This window comes from Schistocerca nitens, chromosome 3, assembly GCF_023898315.1.
Source record: "Schistocerca nitens isolate TAMUIC-IGC-003100 chromosome 3, iqSchNite1.1, whole genome shotgun sequence".
Lineage (NCBI taxonomy): Eukaryota > Metazoa > Arthropoda > Insecta > Orthoptera > Acrididae > Schistocerca > Schistocerca nitens.
The window spans coordinates 595,626,280-595,645,636 of NC_064616.1; the positions used below are offsets into that span (position 1 = coordinate 595,626,280).

A 19,357-nucleotide genomic window follows, 5' to 3' on the forward strand; every position below is an offset into this window, starting at 1 on the left:
CTGCAACATGAAGAATGACGTTTTAATTTATTACTTCTTTACTACTAACTGTATTCGTGACGATTTTGCAGACAGTATTCACATATACCACTAAATGAACATATGAGGTCCTTGGACTGTACACTATAAGCACGACTAGCAAAGTCAAACGTACCTCCAGGAGACACAGTAACAGATAGTGTAGAGAACGAATGATCTTGAAGAGTAATTGCAGGAAGAATGCACGAAAATTTTGGTACCACCCACAACACAAAAGAAGCCAGCAGCAAAAAGGTGAGAAAACAGAGACCAAATGCTGATGATAAATGTATGAACAGTTACTTGCAAAACAAACATCTATATAAATATAAGCACGACGAAGTAGCTCTTTATTGCTAAGTTGCGCAAGAAAAGATAAAACGTTTGACAGTTCAGTCAGAGGCAAAACTTGAAGTACAACTGGAATAATTATTTGTGGAAAATGAGCTCGCTGAATTAGATGAGCAACTTCTAACACATGCCCCTCCAAGTCATTCAGTAGACTCGGCTCCTAATGATCTCCATGAACTCGCTGTATATGATGTTACTGGCGCAGCAACTAATTAAGTATCGAAGTATCATCAGACATGAATTCTGCTAACATCACCCTGACCGCGGTTTCAGTCATGACAAATTTTGCACATAAATAATGGAACTTTAACTGTTTAGAAATAAGTGTTGTGCTGGACGAAAATTCAGTACACTCGTCGGGGCAATGGTGGGTTCTTTACCTTGCTTTGGGAGGAGTCCAATTGGATACTATAACACAGAAAACACTACCTCACTTTATAATAAAGCAGATAAGAAGAATTACTCCACTAAACTTATCACTTGACACGAACAAAATACAAGTCTCACTCAGAGTACATTTAACAAAAACTTCTACGTACAGTTTTGCCTAATACACTAATCACACAGCTGGCAAACTAGAAGACTGGTGAGCTGTACTGTTCTTGGCTGTAAGTACAAGAGTGACTGCGGGAGCGTAGCGAACGTTTCTGGGCGTAGCGACGCCGGTGCTGCTCATTTGTTGATGGGACTTGCAGTGACAATTTTCTCTTGTAATCGCATTGTGAGGTATGAATCTTGCTTTGTCATCTAGCTCTTCAAACGACGCCCCCCCCCTCCCCTCTTTTCCCCACAGGTAAGGCAGTGGCGCTTGATAACAGTAGGGGTTGGGCTGAATCCAGACGCAGGTGTGGAGACAGGAGTGTAACGGTAGTCGATGACACCTCCCTGTCCTCAACTCGGTATCCATCTTGCAAGTGACCAGAAATACCAGCCAGAAAACCAGTCACAGGATGCACACCTGCATTGAGAGACACAGACACACAGCAAGGAGATCCTCTCGGGTGGCGCTATGACTGTGCGGGGGCAGCGCATGTAACGGAAATGCCGTGTGGCTAGGGCCTCCCGTCGGGTATAGTCTGTCGACTGTCGGTAAACTGGTAAAGTGAAGAGCGAGCGAGCGAGTCCCCACTCTGCCAACCCAGCTACGTCACAGGGCGCTTCTACAGGCTGTTTCACAACGTAGTATCGGCCCTGCCGAGGCGCGCGCCTTAAAACTGTGGCGACGCCGAGTACAGATACGTCTCGACTGCGTTCATTTTTATACAAATGCATTAAGACCATAAGGAATACAAAAAAACGATAGCTTCTTCCGAAGCACTACATTATAGAGTAAATATTATTAACATAAGAACGGAAGTCAGAATTCTACTACATACATATAACCGAATGCCTGTTCATGTGAATGTATGTTCCTCTATTCCTATTCGTAAAACGAAACCCATATAATACAATCAGTCTGTAGAATTTAAGGCTTGTTCCTACTTTGTGTTTTTTACTAAAAGGTAGAAGTTTCCTTTGAAGGACTGCATTGAACTTAAAAATTCTTGCAACACGAAGAGTGTCTAAAAAGTAAGCAGAAATTTATAATTTTGTATGTTGTATTAGTCCGATTTGCACTACTTTTTTGTCACTGTCTTTGTAAACATGCCTCAAAAGTATGTGTACAATGTTATGCATATTGGGTATTTGCTCTGTCGTCAGCTGTCAGAAAGGTTACATGTGTTCTGGTAGCATCAACGAATATTTGTTTCGTATGAAAATGGATTACAGAATCTGTATTAAATTTTGTTTTAAGAATGGAATAAAGTATATGAAATTTTTAGAAATGCTAAATATTGCTGTTGGTGAGCCTGTTATGAGTAAACCAAGGGCCGACAAGTGGTATAAACATTTCAAAGCAGGCCTTAAAGGACAGCGGTTTGACAAGCATGGATGAGATTAAAAATGCTCAGTTAAGAGATGTGTAAACTGTTCCGAAGAAACAGCTCCTAAAGTGTTTCGGGAATTGGAAAAAGCACTGGCATAAGTGCATAGTATGTATTGTGGAATATTTTGAAGATGATAACATTGCTGTAGATGAACAAATAATGTTCTAACCAAAAAATAAAAATGAATGTGTGAACGCACCTCAAATGTCAAGCTTTTTGCTTAGAAGTCCAGAATCGATGTACATGTTTCGAAGGAAATTTCAGCAGTGTTTAGAATAGCTATTGCACACATGTTTTAAGCAATGTGTCTTAGAATCAGGTGAACAGTGATGGAGATACAGATTTAGTGTTCCATAAGCATCAAAGGTTTTACGTGATTTTGAAACTGTCTATAACGATGGTTTCCTCCCAAAAGTATTAGTTTTCCTTCGTGGCCATTCCAGTAAACCATGCGGATTATTTTTCCGTTCCTCACTTATGTGTCCTATTGGGTGAGGCTGACGTTTTCATAGATTGCAGCCCTTTAATTGGGACTGGTAATGTTAGCCAACAGTTCTTTTTGGGCCGCCTCCTTAACATACGCTGTAATAACATTAGAGACGATCGAACGCTCGTTACTCCGCAAATACCTCCACTTCTTCGTATTCTGCATATTTTCTTGCAATGCTAGACGATTATCCATCACTTCCGGGTATCGAAGTACATCAGTTAAGTATACAAAGTTAACTCACTGAAACTAGCAACTAAGATCCCACGAACAGAAACGATGTATATCACTGTACGCCGATCTACACCGCTAGACCGATAACGGCAACAGATTTTGGGTCCCCCCTGTAGGCCGGTGGCAGCGTTCTTCCGGGAAAGGCCGCTTCCCCACCAAAAGCGCTGATCGCTCTTGAGTTTACAGACAGACTATAGACCGTTCGCCTGGTGCAAGTCGTTCGAGTTGACGCCACTTCGGCGACTTGCGTGTCGATAAGGATGAAGTGATGATGATAAGGACAACACAACACCCAGTCCCTGAGCGGGGAAAATCTCCGACCCAGCCGGGAATCCAACCGGGTCCGTTAGGCATGACATTCCATCGCACTGACCACTCAGCTACCAGGAGCGGACAGCGCATGTATGGACATCAGCTGAGGCTGCAGGACAGGTGCCGATATCTGTGACAGCGGCGGTGGAGGGGCATCGATCTCCAGGGGCACTACTGTTGTTGGTACTGGCTGTGACTGGCGAAGAGGAGGCGACTGCTGGTGCGGATCCCAGCAGTGTGCTGGGTCTGTGGGAAAACATTCTGTGGGAGAATCAGTCACATACTTGGAAGCACACTGCAGCTGGTTCTGGGGATGCCGATGCAGCCCAGCAAAACTTTGTACGACGTAAGAAGAGCGACGGTTGGCCTTTTTAATGACACTGCCCTCCCAACGCCGTTTTTTTACAAAACACTTTAAAGAAGACTTCATTCTGTAGCTAAGACTTTTTCTGACCAGGCGGAGTGAAATGTTTCCCAAGCGGCCGCAGAGAATGCAGCAGGATACAGTGTTCAAATTGGTTCAAATGGCTCTGAGCACTATGCGACTTAACTTCTGAGGTCATCAGTCGCCTAGAACTTAGAACTACTTAAACCTAACTAACCCAAGGACATCACACACATCCATGCCCGAGGCAGGATTCGAACCTGTGACTGCAGCGGTTGCTCAGTTCCGTACTGTAGCGCCTAGAACCGCACGGCCACTCTGGCCAGCCTGGGATAGTGTCTACAACAGTGTAATAATTCAGCTGACTACTTCCTGTCACATGACAAGGAGTGGTAGAAGGACAGAAAAGTTTTTAAGACTTGATCCCTCGTGTGGAAGGAACGGAGTTTCTCCATGTAACTTCTCAACATTTGAACTGAATGCGAAAAGGTGCAGTAGTCACATGATATATACCATTGGTGGCACAAAACTGTTGAAAATCGGCTGACGTGAATTGCGGTCCATTGTCCAAGGAGAGGGAGACCTACAAGACAAAAAATAGTAGACAAAGCTCATACCATACTCACAGTAGTGGTGGGTGTCACGGACACAACGAAAGGAAACTTACTGTATGCATCCACCAGAAAAAATCATTACGTGTTCCAGAACAAGCCTGTGAAGTCAGTATGGATGAGCTCTCATGGTCTGGACGGACATGACCACTCAGAACAGTGTTGTGGTCGAGCTGACTGATGTTCCACGCACGCTTTGCAATGAGAGGTCATTTGCACAATCTGGGCACCCACGTCCCGACATGTAAAATGACATTGGGCGAGTTGCTTCTTGCTATGGGCCAATGACCTTGATGCAGTAAAGAAACAACTTCCCACTGCAGGGATTGAGGAAGCACAACACGAGCATCGTCATTAGCTGTACGCAACAGCAGGAAACTTGACGATATGTAAAGTATCGATGGGCCATCGGGTTGGGAATTTCTTTCAAGATACGCGGCCGCTCGTGGCACATGTAATACAAAACTACCTGAAGAGCTGAGTCAGAACACTTTGCTCAGGCAATACGCCTAAAATCGAAGGAAAATTTTGAATGACTTCTAAAATATTGAGTATTTTCTTGTAACGATGATTCCTGAGATGAATCAAGTGCTGCGTCGGTACCAGTCGGTAACTGAGAAATTAAATCAGCGTTCAGATGTTGGGCAATGGGGCTGTAGAACAACTCATACTGATAATCAGACAATATCAGAGCTCAATAAACCAATTTTTGTGCGGTCCAAGGTGTGATAGGCTTGGAAGGATTGACCAAGCCCATTCAAGGCTGATGATCTGTAATCATATAAAACATCCCAACTCTACAAACATTGGTGGACTTTGCTAACATCCTAGATAATGGCGAGTGCCTCTTTTTCAAGCTGACTCTAATCACACCGTTTTGCATTAAGAGTTTTCGAGGCAAAAGCAATAGCTCTATCAGAAGAATCAATTCTATGGGAGAACACAGCTCCAATACCATAAGAAAATGCATCCACAGCTAACACCCCAACAGGCTTAGCTGGATCAAAATGAATCAAATGGCGACGAGTTAATGACGCATTCTTTAATTGATAAAATGTGTCCTGACATTCTTAGGACCACACAAAAGGAACATTTTTCCAGAGCAGCCTATTCACTGGAGCAGCAATTTTTCCAGCATTAGCAATGGAACTGACATAATACGTAAGCTTCCCCATTGCAGTAAGGAGCTCCTGGGGGCACTGGCAGATCTCGAATTGCAGACATTTGCGAAGTAGTAGGATGATTACTGTGAGCATTAATTGCATGTTGCATGCTGTTTTCCCTGTTGCACTTTAAGCCAGCCGCAGAAGGAAGTTGAAATAAGTTGTGTAAATTTGCCACATGGTGGTGGTAAGTTCCTATGGGACCAAAATGCTGAGATCATCGGTTCCTAGCCTTACACACTACTTAATCTAACTTAAACTAACTTACGCTAGGGACAATACACACACCCATTCCCGAGGGAGGACTCGACCCTCCGACGGATGCAGCCGCGCGAACCGTGACCAGGCGCCCAAAACCACGCGGCTACACCGCCTTGCTTTGCTCATGTTCAGCAGGCGCACAATCCACGACAACAATATTGCCCAAATAGTTTATGCAAGAATTGACCCTTCCAGGATCCGTTGAAAAATAGCACGATATGCAGCACTTCGCAAAGTAGTTTTTGAAACTGGAAGAAACCTAGGTGAGTGTTCATCACAAAATATCGCTTGGACTGTTCATCTACGGTAACTGTAAGTGTGCCTCACATAAATCTGTCTTGGGAAAGAATCTTCCCTGTCCCAGTCTGTCCATCAACTCCACTACTCATGGGAGCGGAAATGAACCCACGGTGGGTTTACTGTTGCTTTAACGTCAGCACACAGACAGAAAACACCTGATGGCTTTTTTTGGAATGAACAGGGGTGATGGCAATTGACTTGCAAAAACGGGTTGGATAACTTCATTGTCTTTCCATCTTTGTAGTTCGTGAGCAACCTGCTAAGACATTCCATTCGGAACAGGACGTGCGCGAAACAACTGCGGTTGCGCATTGTCTTTAATATAAATGTACGCTTCAAAATCTTAAGCTCACTCTAAACTTGGTTCAGACAATTCCTTGCGTTTATTAAACCAGACAGAAATATTAGTGTGAGGCACTGAAACAGTGATTTGTAACACACTGTCTTGTACGCAAAGGCTGAACAAATCAAACAAGTCTAAACCAAAAATGTTTGCACTGTTTTTAGAACGGAGTACATAAAACGCTACACGTTTTGTAACTCCACAAAAATTTTCTGACAAACTGCACACGCAAAGTACTGGAATTTCATGTCTGATATATATAGACCCAACGAAAGTAGGCTGCTGTAGCTGTAGGCTACCGAGCCATTCATATGTGGCTTTATTAATAAGTGAAACCGACGCACCAGTTTCTAACTGCAGTTTAATTGTCCTTTGAGATACTCTTATATGAACAAAAAGTCTGTTCTCCCGTGTGTGTACTGCAGCAAAATGGATCCTTGTTTTAATGCCGTTAAAAAATGCACTTGTTGATAGCTATGCTGTGCTGTGAATCCACACAGCGTTGGTCTTTGCTCGAGCCTGGGTTACCCTGTTAACACCCTGTTTGAATATGACCTGTAGTCCACACTGGAAATACTTTGTATCACGACAAGGACAAGCTTTTCAGTCATGATTCGAGAAGTACTGAGGAACTGTTTGTATGAGCCCTATTTTTATTCACTTTAACGCTAGCATTAACTTTAGACTGAGTGTTATATGCATTCTAAAAAACAGAAATGGAGCCTCAAAATAAACTTCAGCTTTGTCCATAATAATTTGGGATCCCCCAAGAGACAGAACTGTTTGCAAATAAGGATCCAGAAATTTTAGAATAGCAGCACGAATATGTGTGCCTGGCACGTTGTGCGTAATGGCATCATGTAACATTACATCATTATAACCGAGTCCGCAAGCACATTTAAACCTACACTGTCTTGTTAGCCCTCTGTGTTCAACAATCCACTGTTTGAAAGCTTGTGCCATCTGCTGCTTGAGTCGAAAGAATTGAAACCTTGCTGCTGTGACACGCACCTGACGGTCGTAATGTTGGGTAATCAATTAAACAAGTTCGCCATAACTAGTAGTCTTGGGACTAGAATCGGAGCACAGTTTTGAACAGAGACGGAACAGGTTGGCTCCTACCGTCGACAGAAAAAATGCAATGCGTGCTATACCTGTAATGTTGAATACACGGAAGTGCACCTCCATCTGCCCCCGATGTTCTTACCATTCCTCTTCCATACTTTTGAGAGGGCAAAGCTTAGCTGCAGCAACTGTTGCCAGAGCTGTTTGCTTGGAGAGGAGAGTTGTGATTTGTTGTACACTGAGCAGCAGTTGTTCAGTCTCCTGCGCCTGGAACTGAAGAACTTCGTTAGGCGGCTCAGACGCGGTTAAAAAATGGTTCAAATGGCTCTGAGCACTATAGGACTTAACTTCTGAGGTCATCAGTCCCTTAGAACATAGAACTACTTAAACTTAACTAACCTAAGGATATCACACACATCCATGCCCGAAGCAGGATTCGAACCTGCGACCGTAGCGGTCGCGCGGTTCCAGACTGTAGCGCCTAGAACCGCTCGGCCACTCCAGCCGGCAGACACGGTTAAACTCTTGATATAAAACAAAGAGAGAATCAACTTTTCAAAGGTGCATTAGAGAATGTATTGAGTGAATAGAGGAAATCCGTCAATACAGAGAGTGTTTAGCTACGCAGGAACCCATATGAAAACACCATAGATTATTTAGCTTTTGCAAATGCAATGGCATTAATTATTGACTGACGTAATGAACCTTCCTCATCGGAACTTTGGCAGTTAACAGAAAGGTTCCATTGCGTATAAATTGTAGCCAGACTTGGGTTAATTTCATCACTTCAGCTATATATTTCTCATCTTTAGATAATCCTGAACACTTGTGATTGCCAAAAAACTATTTTCCTGTTAATATATTTTTGTTATTCATATCGATCCATTTCGTAGTGTCAGTAACCACAACTGCCGACTTCAATGATCTAAAAAAAAAGCTATAGTAAACATAATATTTTTATGCTTTAGTTTCCTTGCAAAATAAACTTCTGTCTTCATTTCTAATTTTTTCAAATTTTATCATCGATAATGAAAGCAATCTTATAAAAAACAGGATGCTACTATTTTCCATATTATGAAAATTTTCAACCTTTGTTATTAACCATTAGACCCATAAATCTTCATCCAAATAATTATGTCGAGAAAACATTACATAAATTAAATCTGTAAACAATTTGAATTAAGACAGCTGAGTTAGTAGCAGATATACCGACTTTTTGGCACCATGCATGTCAGAGCGGTTTTAGTAGCCGTTGAGTTTGGTACATGATGTCCTCTGTTCGACGCTCTTCTTTGTCTAGCTCAAGAAATTGTACAATATATATATATGAAAAGTGTTTTTGTAAAATGTGTGTCAAGAACATATAAATAAATGAATAAAACAGCTAAAAGCAACATAATGTTTCAGTGACTTGCAGTTCACCAACACTGGACAAAATCTTCTAGCTGGCTGTATAGGAGTAAAGGTGCCAGCCCAAACACTGAGACCACCTTAGAAGGTAAGCACTATACTGACAGAAAAAAAACCGCAACACAAAAAATAGTTACTGTAGAGTAATGAAATTTTGAGAATACATTTGTCTAGGTAACATATTTAAGTGATTAACATCGCAAAATCACATGTTAATCTAAGCGTGAGATAAGCCATTGCAGATGTTGACTGCAAGCACTGAATTTGTGGGATGGAGTTTCATGCCTGTTGCACTTCAACGGTCAATACAGGGACAGATAATGGTGTTTGTGGATGACACTGGAGTTGTCCTCCGATGACATACAATGTGTGCTCGATTGGAGATAGATTTGGTGATCGAGTAGGCCAAGGCAACATGTCGATACTCTATAGAGCATGTTGGGTTACAACAGCGGCGAGTATCATGTCGTTTTTGGAAACCCAGAATCTACTATGTAGGAATCAACATGGATTCCGGAAACAGCGATCGTGTGAGACCCAACTCGCGTTATTTGTTCATGAGACCCAGAAAATATTAGATACAGGCTCCCAGGTAGATGCTATTTTTCTTGACTTCCGGAAGGCGTTCGATACAGTTCCGCACTGTCGCCTGATAAACAAAGTAAGAGCCTACGGAATATCAGACCAGCTGTGTGGCTGGATTGAAGATTTTTTAGCAAACAGAACACAGCATGTTGTTATCAATGGAGAGACGTCTACAGACGTTAAGGTAACCTCTGGCGTGCCACAGGGGAGTGTTATGGGACCATTGCTTTTCACAATATATATAAATGAGCTAGTAGATAGTGTCGGAAGTTCCATGCGGCTTTTCGCGGATGATGCTGTAGTATACAGAGAAGTTGCAGCATTAGAAAATTGTAGCGAAATGCAGGAAGATCTGCAGCGGATAGGCACTTGGTGCAGGGAGTGGCAACTGTCCCTTAACATAGACAAATGTAATGTATTGCGAATACATAGAAAGAAGGATCCTTTATTGTATGATTATATGATAGCGGAACAAACACTGGTAGCAGTTACTTCTGTAAAATATCTGGGAGTATGCGTGCGGAACGATTTGAAGTGGAATGATGATATAAAATTAATTGTTGCTAAGGCGGGTACCAGGTTGAGATTCATTGGGAGAGTGCTTAGAAAATGTAGTCCAGCAACAAAGGAGGTGGCTTACAGGACACTCGTTCGACCTATACTTGAGTATTGCTCATCAGTGTGGGATCCGTACCAGATCGGGTTGACGGAGGAGATAGAGAAGATCCAAAGAAGAGCGGCGCGTTTCGTCACAGGGTTATTTGGTAACTGTGATAGCGTTACGGAGATGTTTAATAAACTCAAGTGGCAGACTCTGCAAGAGAGGCGCTCTGCATCGCGGTGTAGCTTGCTCGCCAGGTTTCGAGAGGGTGCGTTTCTGGATGACGTATCGAGTATATTGCTTCCCCCTACTTATACCTCCCGAGGAGATCACGAATGTAAAATTAGAGAGATTAGAGCGCGCACGGAGGCTTTCAGACGGTCGTTCTTCCCGCGAACCATACGCGACTGGAACAGGAAAGGGAGGTAATGACAGTGGCACGTAAAGTGCCCTCCGCCACACACCGTTGGGTGGCTTGCGGAGTATGAATGTAGATGTAGATGTAGATGTAGATGTTATCCTGTTGGAAAACACCCCATGGAATACTGTTCATGAATTGTAGCACAACAGGTCGAATCACCAGACTGGTGTACAGATTTGTAGTCAGGGTGAGTGGGGTAACCACGAGTGTGCTCCTACTGTCATACGAAATGGCACCTCAGACTATAACTCCAGGTGTAGGTCCAGTGGGTCTAGCATGCAGGCAGGTTGTTGGTTGCAGGCCCTCAGCTGGCCTCCTTCTAACGAACATAGAATCATCACTGGCACAGAGGTAGAAACAGCTTTCATCAGAAAACACGACAGACCTCCACCCTGCCTTCCAATGAGTTCTTGCTTAATTGACACCACTGAAGTAGGAAATGGCGGCGGTGTGGGGTCAATGGAATGCATACTACAGGGCATCTGGCTCGGAGCTGTCCTTAAAGTAATCGATTTGTAACAGTGTTGTTTCACGGTGGTACTAACTGCAGATAAAATTGCTGCTGCGAAAGCAGTACAATGCACCAGAGCCATACACCGAACACGATGGTCTTCCTTCCTGATGGCGCCACATGGCCATCTGGAGCCTGGTCTTATTGCGACTGTACATTCTCGTGACCACCGCTGCCAGCAGTCAGGTATAGTGGCTCCATTGCTGCCAGAATTGCACCCTCATGGTGGCGATACTAGCGCCACTCTTAAGCGACTGACGCGAAATTTTAATAGACATCATCCCTCAGATGAAGGAACATACGTTCCAACTTTCGCTTATGTCACACAACTTATTTTTGATGTTGCGACTTTTTTCCATCAGTGTGTTTATGTGCAGATACACTAGTTTTCAGAAACAACAGAACACCTTGAACGACTAGAGACAGGACGTTCATATGCATAGGTTTTGAACCATATTGGCAAGCGGGTTCTAGGTCAACATCGATATCGCGGCGCAACACCACTTAATGTACCTGCGGCTCTTGTTTTCGCTATCAACCGAAGGTAATGAATCAGTATGACTTGAGCAGACGTACAGGACGCCTCACAGACGTATGTGCGAACGGTACCATCAAATCAATGACTATGAGAGAGCACACTATTGGCATGCGAGAAAGTGATGCATCCATACGGGAAATTGCTGCTCCTGTGGGACGAAGTGTTTCAGCAGTGCCACCAGTGTGTCCAGAATGGTTCATGGAAGGCCATAGAACACAGCGAGATAGGTCACGTGGCACCACCCAGACCAACTCCCGAAAAGGTCGACACCTAAGCCGAATGACACTGCAGGACAGCTCTACGTTCTCCTCTAGGCTGGCGCAACTGTGAAACAGTGTGACACATTGTACACTATCAGGGGTGACAAGAGGTTGCCGTTTATTATGGCATAGGTTATGTGCGTGTTGTCTACTTCCCCGCCTACCTTTGACGAATGTGCTCAAGCATTCTAGATGGCAATGGTGTATGGAACGATGTCACTGGGGACAGGAATGGCATCAAATAGTGTTTTCGGACGAATCAAGGTTCTGTTTGTTTGAAAATGATTGCCGCATTTTGGTTCGCTGCAGACAGGGGGAGCGGCATCACAGTGACTGTATTAGCTCAAGACATACAGCGCCTGCTCAAAGCTTTATGGTGTGCGGTGCTATCGGGTACAATCATAATCACAGTAGGTACGTGTCCAGGGCACTGTGACCAATGTGACCTACGTGAATGACGTCCTGCGACCCATTTATTTATTAATTTATTTATTGTACCGTGGGACCAAATTAAGGAGAAGTCTCCATGGTCATGGAACGAGTCAATACATGAAATTATAACACGATATTAGAAACAGATAAAATGAAATATAAAAAAACTTTTTCAGGTGACACGTCGTAAGTTTAAATAAAGAAAATCAACAGTGTAACACTGGAATTTGCATAATTTTTTCGCTCTTCCAGGAGTTCCTCGACAGAATAGAAGGAGTGAGCCATGAGGAAACTCTTCAGTTTAGACTTAAAAGAGTTTGGGCTACTGCTAAGATTTTTGAGTTCTTGTGGGAGCTTATTGAAAATGGATGCAGCAGAATACTGCACTCCTTTCTGCACAAGGGTCAAGGAAGTACATTCCACATGCAGATTGGATTTCTGCCTAGTATTAACAGAGTGAAAGCTGCTAACTCTTGGGAATAGGCTAATGTTGCTAACAACAAACGACATTAAAGAAAATATATACTGTGAGGGCAATGTCAGAATTCCCAGACTATTGAATAGGAGTCAACAAGAGGTTCTCGAACTTACACCACATGTAGCTCGAACAGCCCGTATTTGAGCCAAAAATACCCTTTTTGAATCAGAAGAATTACCCCAAAAAATAATACCATACGACATAAGCGTATGAAAATATGCGAAGTAGACTACTTTTCGTGTTGAAGTGTCACTTATTTCAGATACTGTTCTAATGGTAAATAAAGCAGCATTTAGTTTCTGAACACGATCCTGGACATGGGCTTTCCACAACTGCTTACTATCTATCCGAATGCCTAGGAACTTGAACTGTTCCGTCTCGCTTATAATATGCCCATTCTGTCTGATCAAAATATCGGTTCTTGTTGAATTGTGAGTTAGAAACTGTAAAAACTGAGTCTTACTGTGATTTAGCATCAAATTATTTTCCACAAGCCACGAACTTATTTCATGAACTACATTATTTGATACTGTTTCAATATTACACACAAGATCCTTCACTATCAAGCTGGTGTCATCAGCAAACAGAAATATTTTTGAATCACCTGTAATACTAGAAGGCATATCATTTATATAAATAAGAAACAGCAGTGGCCCCAGCACCGACCCTTGGGGAATGCCCCACTTAACTGTGCCCCGTTGGGATTGAACATCACTACCACTCTCAATATTGCGGAGAATTACCTTCTGCTTTCTGTTCCTAAAGTAAGAGGCGAACCAATTGTAAGCTACTCCCCTTACTCCATAATGGTCCAACTTCTGCAGTAATATTTTGTGGTCAACACAGTCAAAAGCCTTCGTTAAATCAAAGAAAACACCTAGCGTTCGCAATCTTTTGTTTATCCGTCCAAAACCTCACAGAGAAAAGAGAATATAGCATTTTCAGTTGTTAAACCATTTCTAAAACCAAACTGAACATTTGGCAGCAAATTATATGAATTTAAATGCTCCAGTAACCTTGTATATACAACCTTCTCGGTAACTTTAGCAAACACCGATGGCATAGAAATAGGTCTAATATTGTCAACATTATCAATGTCTCCCTTTTTATTAAGTGGCTTCACTACCGAGTACTTCAGTTGGTCAGGAAACTGACCACTCATAAAGGAAAAGTTACAGATATGGCTAAGTACTGGGCTAACATACATAGAACAATACTTCAGTATTCTGCTAGATACCCCGTCATATCCATGAGAGTTCTTGGTCTTTAGTGATCTAATTATTAACTCAATCTCCCTCTTGTCAGTATCACGGAGGAGCATTTCAGATAACAGTCTCGGAACACTTTTTTCTAAGAGCGCTATATGATTCCCTGTTGGGACTAGGTTTCTATTTAGTTCACCTGCTATATTCAGAAAGTGATTATTAAATACTACACATATATGCGACTTATCAGAAACACGGACATTCCCACTACGCACTGATTCTATATCCTCGACCTGTCTCTGCAGACCAGCCACTTCCTTTACGGCTGCCCATATGGTTTTAATTTTATCCTGAGACTTAGCTATTCTATCTGCATACCATATACTTTTTGCCTTCCTAATAACATTTTTAAGTACCTTACAATACTGTTTGTAATGGGCTGCTGCATTTAGATTTTTACTGTTTCTAGCGTTTTGATATAATTGCCACTTTGTTCTACAAGATATTCTTATCCCTCTAGTCAGCCACCCAGGCTGCCTGTTTGTGCTAGTATCCTGTTTTGAACGTTCTAACGGAAAGCAACTTTCAAAGAGCACGAGAAAAGTCTTGAGAAAAGCATTATATTTATCGTCTACTGTATCAGCGCTATAAACATCTTGCCACTCTTGTTCCTTGATAAGGTTTACAAAGGTCTCTACAGCAACTGGATCAGCTTTCCTAAACAGCTGATGACTATATTTAACACGTGTTGCAGCACATAAATCTTTTAGAGTTAAAATTTGTACATCATGATCTGAAAGGCCATTCACCTTTTTGTTAACAGAATGCCCTTCTAGTAATGAGAAATGAACAAAAATGTTGTCTATGGTTGTTCAACTGTTCCCTTGCACTCTCGTTGGAAAGAATACGGTTTGCATAAGATTATATGAATTAAGAACGTCTACCAGCATCCTCTTCCTTGCACAATCACTTATACAATTAATATTGAAGTCACCACATATAACTAACTTTTTGTATTTCCTATAAAGTGAACCAAGAACCTCCTCTAGCTTTAGCAAAAATGTTGTGAAATCGGAGTCTGGGGATCTATAAATAACAACAGTTAGAAGTTTAGCTCCGTTAAATTTAACCACACCTGCACAACATTCAAACACCTTTTCAGTGCAGTACTTTGAAACATCAATTGGCTCAAATGGGATGCCGTTTTTCACATACATGGCTACTCCCTCACACCGCAAAGAGCTCCTCGAACAGCTGCCAGCCAACTTGTATCCTGGTAAAGCACCCATAGCCACACCCTTTCTGCGCAACACCCCAGACGCCATTTTTCAGAGAGACAATGCACAGCCACATGCTGCTGCATGAACACTTGCCTTCTTGGTGTCACAGGATTTCTGACTTTTGCCATGGCTCGCCAGATCACCGGACTTGTAGCCAATTGAAAATGTGTGGGATATGGTCAAACGATGGGTGCAGCACTGTGATCCAATGCCAACGACTACAGATTAATTTTGGAAGCAGATGAATGCAGCATGTATGGCTATACAACGGGACATCTTTTGCACCTTATATGTGTCGATGCCATCACACAGGGACAATTTGTCAGGGCCCATGGTGGACCCTGTGCCTACTAGGCAACAGGACACATGCTGAGCTGAGGTGACTGCCGGCCGGTGTGGCCGAGCGGTTCTAGGCGCTTTAGTCTGGAACCGCGCGACCGCTACGGTCGCAGGTTCGAATCCTGCCTCGGGCACGGATGTGTGTGATGTCCTTAGATTAGTTAGGTTTAAGTAGCTCTAAGTTCTAGGGGACTGATGACCTCAGATGTTAATCCCCATAGTGCTCAGAGCCATTTGAACCATTTGAACTGAGGTGACTCAAATGCTAATCATTTTTGCAGAACATACTGATCAGCCCCAGATCTATGATATTTCCGAACAGGGACAAAAACTTGATAGTGGTGCTCCCCCCCCCCCCCTTCCCAATCAAGCATTTGAGACAGGACGCCATAAATTTTTAAAAATCGGTTTTTCAAAAATATATTCATTTTATTGCGCACATCTTTCTCAAGAGTTTGACATATAAAACATGTACGTTCGAGGAAATCTAAGACATATTACTTGGTCTTAAGTATGCCAAATTGCAGTGCCACGCCTCTTCACACAGCATTTATCTATTGCACGTTACTGTATTTCGCTCCGTGGGATTCAAGCGTGTATATTTGGTAATGGAAGCCAACAGTCCTATATTCAGAACAACTCCTCTCCACCTGAACAAGCCATGTATGCCAAACTGTACCGACCGGCCGCCGTGTCATCCTCAGCCCACAGGCGCCACTGGATGCGGATATGGAGGGGAACGTGGTCTGCGCAACGCTCTCCCGGCCGTATGTCAGTTTACGAGACCGGAGGCGCTACCTCTCTGTCAAGTAGCTCCTCAGTTTGCCTCACAAGGGTTGAGTGCACTTCGTTTGCCAACAGCGCTCGGCAAACCGGATGGTCACCCATCCAAGTGCTAGCCCAGTCCGACAGCGCTTACTTTCAGTGATCTAACGTGAACTGGTGTTACCACCGCAGCAAGGCCGTTGGCATATTCAGGACTGTGGAAATTAAAATATCCTGTGGTGCCTCACCTACTCCTTTGACGTCCTAACCCCCTTGGGAAAAAAACCCTCACAATTAATAGTGGATGAGATTATTTGCGACCAGGAGAAGGAGAACTCTTCAGAAAATTTGCACTCTTAATGGCCTATTAGATAATAACTTTATCTTTTGTGTGACATAAAAATAATATACAAAACATAAAACCAGTAAAGACAAGAGACAAGCAAGACAGTACATATCTCTTCAGTCTTTAGGACCCAGCATTTTCTTCTTTCTAATCTTGCTATAGCTTTACACGGCGTGCTTTCCTTTCTGAGAAAGAATCTATTACCTCATCAAAATTCGTCAAACGTTTTGTTACATGAAAAATCAAAACGTCGTTGCCTAATACTGAAAAAGCTGTTAATACGAATAGTACCTAAGATCACTGTGGTTTCTGGATTTGATTACGTTTATTTTGTCACTGTCTGCTAGATAAAACGAAACAGGGCTTTTCAATATTGCAGCAATTGTAACACACGCCAAACACGAGAAACTGTTTTGGCACAAATGGCCATTTTTGTCCACTTCATTTGCCGGCTGAAGTGGCCGTGCGGTTAAAGGCGCTGCAGTCTGGAACCGCAAGACCGCTACGGTCGCAGGTTCGAATCCTGCCTCGGACATGGATGTTTGTGATGTCCTTAGGTTAGTTAGGTTTACCTAGTTCCAAGTTCTAGGGGACTAATGACCTCAGCAGTAGAGTCCCATACTGCTCAGAGCCATTTGAACCATTTTTTTTGTCCACTTCATTTACATAAATAACATACAAAACGACAGAATATAAATCACGAAGTACCAATATCAAATGCCTATTGGACCTATTACAAGTAAAAAGTTTTATATTAGGAAATAGTTTCACATTTCATTCATATGCTCCACTTTATCAAGTGTGAGGTCGAAAAGTAGCACGAAATCTTTATATAAATTTGGACTCGTCATATTCTTCCATACATTTTGTGTGATGTTCCGTTTCTTCTCCTTCCTCGTTCTAACAAATGATCTTGTCATCAGTAATTCTGTAATTACTCCTGGCATTGTCAAAACATATTCTCCGGTTAGCTTCACAAAACGTGCCAAATTCACCAGTTTAGTTATCCCGCGTTTATTCTCTGGTAACATGTTCGTACAACGCGTTTTCCGCGCTATTCCGAGGATGGAACTTATTCGGCTGCTAAGCGGGGACTGTACAACTGGTCCTTAGTAGTGTAGCGATCCGGGAAAAATTTTCTGTCAAAATTTCGTTTTCTTGGATACACGGAGAAGATAATATGTAATCTTGTTTATCTATTATTCCTGTTAGTCGTTGATTTCGACTCTGGCAGTCTGAATCTATGAATTTCGCTGATAATTATAACAACGCTCATCATTCGCCCACCCAACCAACCACATGAAAAAACAGCGACTGATATTCTCCCGTTTGGGTTTACTCGGCTCAGCTCGTTATAGCCCAGTCCCCCTTTGTCTGTGGGAAAGTGGTTTTTCTTCAAGAATATGAGTTTGGCTTCCCCTGAAACCCATGTCTGACGCAGATACCCCAGTTGGCCCCTAGATTCGGGCCTGATATTAATGTACGTGTCCTGTGAATATGAACGTTCTATCTGTAGTCGTTCAACGTGTTGTGTTTTTTCTGAACGTGAGTGTATGACATTCCGCCCTTACTAAATAATTTAAACATTGTTCATACTATAAAATAGTAAGTACAACGTAGTAATTTTTGCTTCATTTTATATGGAAAATAAGTAAAGGAGGGCCTTATACGTGGGGTCATCAGCCAGGATGAAGACAATATTAGCTAGACATGTGCAATAAGTGTCAAAGAAGTATAAAATATGGACGCAGACAATGTACCAATGCAAAGGTGAAAATTGTAATGAAACTTCAACTCTACATGGACTACAACGAATAAATGAAACTCAAGAAGGGTGATATTGATAATCACCAGAGGCAATGGAAGAAAAGATAAAAATACAATAAGTTTATCAAAGTTATTGTCTTGGGGGGAAAAGTGTTTCTGTATAAAATAAAAACGCGATGATCAGAAAGTGAAGTAGTAGTGGGGGGTAGGGGACTTGCAGATACCAGTCCTCTCACTTTCGACAATACACATGACAGTTCAGAGTATAAGAAACTAGATGAAAAGGATATTTTAAATATAATCTTGGATAAATTTGGAGGATTGGATACAAATTTAGAAGACTAAAAATTATCTATGCAAACAGAAATAGTAAATAATAGCAACAATTTAAAAGTGAAATTATGAAGACTAATAAAATACAGTCATGAAAAGTTAAGTTTTAATCTGGAAAATCGAATGTCAGAACTGAGGAAAGGGATGGAGACTGGGTTAAAGGGTGTGAATGAAAGAGTAAATGTTGTAGAAAACAGGGTTATTATTTTGGAGAATGAATTCGTGAAAGGAAATGTGAATCAGTCTAAAGTCATTAACGGACTCCAAGACGGTCAAAAAGTAGTTGACAATAAAGTCTATCAGTTAAACAATGAAACAGAGGGACACACAATTTAAATTAGGAAAAAACTGAGGTAGAAGAAATGTAAGTTATAAAATCCTGGAAAAACAGGACTGTTTTGTCACTAAAACGTATGTTAAGACAATGGTATAATGCGGTCCAATATACCGATCAAAAATTTTCCCTGTGATAATTTGCACCTTGTTGAAGTTTTGTAACATTGCAAAGATAGCTTTTTAGCTGGTATGGCTGCCAACTTAAAACTTAGATTTGTAAATTGCCATCGGCAAATCTAAAGTTTAGCCTGTGGAAATCAGTTCAGGAATTTGAAAAAGTTACTAAAATAAA

At 42.1% G+C, this 19,357-nt stretch overlaps 1 long non-coding RNA gene across 1 annotated transcript in view; it reads left to right on the top strand.

The window, feature by feature from the left end:
• Positions 1-19,357, top strand: part of LOC126248513 (uncharacterized) — an 81,967-nt gene that overhangs the window by 44,402 nt on the left and 18,208 nt on the right. Inside the window, exon 2 of the long non-coding RNA XR_007545498.1 lies at positions 8,866-8,956. This is a non-coding gene — a long non-coding RNA (uncharacterized LOC126248513). The remainder of the gene's footprint in view (positions 1-8,865; positions 8,957-19,357) is intronic.